We start from the raw sequence: 2,969 nt of genomic DNA on the forward strand, positions 1-2,969 counted from the left end.
CGAAACAGAAAATAATAGAAGGCCGAAATACTGAACTCAGTCTTCCGAAATTGTTCCGCTGAAGATCGTAGCACGGTCCCTCCTCCCAATCATCATACGAACGTCGAAATGGAGATACTGAGGTAACCGAACGCGGGGTAGAACAACAACTACAATCGTTTAGTAGTTGAAAGGCGTCAGTACCAGATGAGATACCTATGCGTTTCTACAAAGATTCTGCGAAAGAACCTGCTCCCCTTCTAGAAGTCATTTATCGTAGGTCGCTTGAGCAACGAAGAGAACCTAGCGATTGAAAGAAAACGCAGGTCATTCCCGTTTTACGAAGGGCCCTAGGACAGATCCGCGCTATTACAGACCTATATAGTTCATGTCAATCTGTAGTAGAATTGTGGAACATGCTGTATGCTCAAGAATTACGATATTTTTGGAGAATGAAAATCTCCTTTATAAAGTCAACATGGATTCCACAAACAGAGGTCCTGCGAAACTCACCTCACTCAGTTCCTCCATGAGATCCACAGCGACGTAAACAACAGCACTCAGGTTGATGCCTTGTCCCAAGACTTCAGGAAGGCATTTAACACCGTCCCGCACTGCTGTTTGGTGAAAACATTAGACCTTATCGAGTATCGGAGCAGATTTGCGACTGGATTTAATACTTCCTTGCAGATAGAACTCAAAACATCGGTCTTACCGAAAGTAAATCGACAGATGTAAAGGTAATTTCCGGCGTACTCCTCGCAAGTGTGATAGGACCGTTACTGTTTACAATAGATATAAATGATCTAGTAGAAAGTGTCTCTGTGATTGGTCGAACTTGTAGGAAGTTAGTCGCCAGCTGTGATGGAAGTACTGTTGGCCAGTTGGAGGTGAAGAGCCAGCACTGATGGATGTTAAATGTGAGAAGTTAGCATTGGTGGAGGGTAGAGGTCTGAAGTGATAGCGTAGGCTAACGATCTGGAAGTATCCGACTTGGAGATAGAAAATTATTCATGATTATGTATCTTTGTACTGGATGTCAATGACTATTCCAGTTTGAACTGGATATCGCATTATTAAGGTAAAAAATACATTATTTGGTTTGCAACAAAATATTTCCTTTGCTGACGACATGCTTATTAGTAGTTAGTGACTTTAGTAGTTCGAATCTTTTATTTAGCTGGCAGTTTTTACGCTCGCTGTATTGCAGTAGTTCGCGTAATGAAGATTTTTGTGAGGTAAGTGCTTAATGAAATGTATAGGTTATTGCTAAGATTTCTTTTTAGTCAGGATCATTCTTTTGAATTGTGGCAATGGCCTTACCGCAGTGGATACACCGGTTCCCGTCAGATCACCGAAGTTAAGCGCTGTCGGGCGTGGCCGGCACTTGGATGGGTGACCATCCAGGCCACCATGCACTGTTGCCATTTTTCGGGGTGCACTCAGCCTCGTGATGCCAACTGAGGAGCTACTCGACCGAATAGCAGTCAGATTACGTTGAGGCTAAAATATTGTGGGTCAGTGTTGACATGATGAGAAAAAGTGAAGAGAAAATAGGCTCAGTACGTGCAGTTTCAGAATCGGATAACGTAGAAGTTTCATCTTCTCAGTCATTCTGCAATTTAAGTACAGACACGCTGATTTAAATAAAGAAGTTTCACGATATAAAAATATTAAATATCAGTACCGCTGCTGTATTCTTTCGCGACGACTGTGTCAGCAATAGTATTTGGCACCACATGCAGAGGCATTCTTGTTTCAGTACTGTATAGTAAGGCATTATTTTCAGATTCCATTGGCCCCTAATTCTTTGGCGAAACCGTTTCTCCATATATCGTGCGTGTATAGTAGAGGGACACGTTGCTCGGTAAAAACTCTCATGACGTCACTGGAGTGACGTCGGCAGCTGCAGAGCTGCTGGCGCTCGGGAGGAGGGCCCTGGGCGGCGGCGGCCGGTCTTTCCCCAGCGGCAGCATTCCGCCGTTAATTTGCGCCGCGCCAGTCGTTAGCGACTCTTGTTTGTCTTGGATACCGAATGAGGGCCAACTCAAACAAGAAGCGTTCAGCCGAGGCCGGCCGGCTGCCTGCTGCTGGTGCTGACGCGGCTGGGGCGCCGGAGGCGGGAGGCACAGTGCAGACCGCGGCTCCTGAATCATCAGTATTTCTAACCGTCTGAGGCCGCTCTCCGGCACACTCTACGTTTTGTAGAGTTCCTCACCTAGGAATACCTAGCACACACTGGCCTGTGTGAACGACTGGGGAGGTTGAGGCAGGAAGCCGTGTAAAGAGTCCTTTCCATCCCCTCGCTACCTCCCTGCAGATGTCTCTGGTGTTACTCACCAACATAAAAATATTACCTTAATGTAGTGCGCGACAGGCTAGAAAGCGCCTCTGCACAGAGAGAGGAGGGAATGACGTTTGCTCACGCATGGCTGCAGAGAGGGCCACATTGGCAAAAATTACGCTGCATATTAAGATGGAAGACAGTCGTATCGGCACTGAAGTGTGACATGTCCCACTCTGGAGGAGCATTGTTATCGCCATCTAGCGTAGGGTCACAGGCTGTGATGTGTCCGGAGGTGCAGGAGCAGGAAGGTTCAAAACTGGACGGCCTTCTAATGTACGATTAGTCTCAGCTAAACAAGAAGCAAAACAAGCTAAAGCTAAGGGGAAAGAAATAATAATAAATCAGCAATAAAGCTGATAATTTATAAAATCAAACATGTTAAAATTATCAATTAATATAATTAAAGACAATAAAATCAAAGCTAAACTAACTTCATTTGAAATTGTTTGAGCAACAAACGGAGGGAACCTAATAAAGAATAATTTGAATTAGAAGATCAACCAGCAGTTATAACAGTATAAACATCTAATCTAGCACAGCATGAAAAAAAAACAAAAACCCCTAAGAGAAAGAACACATATAAGTTAAGTAATGGAAAATTACTCAAACACCCAAAGAAATCATTAAATTAAAAACAGGAGAA

General features: G+C 44.2%; 1 pseudogene; it reads left to right on the forward strand.

Moving 5' to 3' along the window:
• The first annotated feature begins 1,288 nt into the window (after positions 1-1,288).
• Positions 1,289-1,406, forward strand: LOC126260980 (5S ribosomal RNA; annotated as a pseudogene).
• Positions 1,407-2,969: the final 1,563 nt, after the last annotated feature.

The sequence above is a fragment of the Schistocerca nitens genome, chromosome 5, assembly GCF_023898315.1.
Source record: "Schistocerca nitens isolate TAMUIC-IGC-003100 chromosome 5, iqSchNite1.1, whole genome shotgun sequence".
NCBI classification, from domain to species: Eukaryota; Metazoa; Arthropoda; class Insecta; order Orthoptera; family Acrididae; genus Schistocerca; species Schistocerca nitens.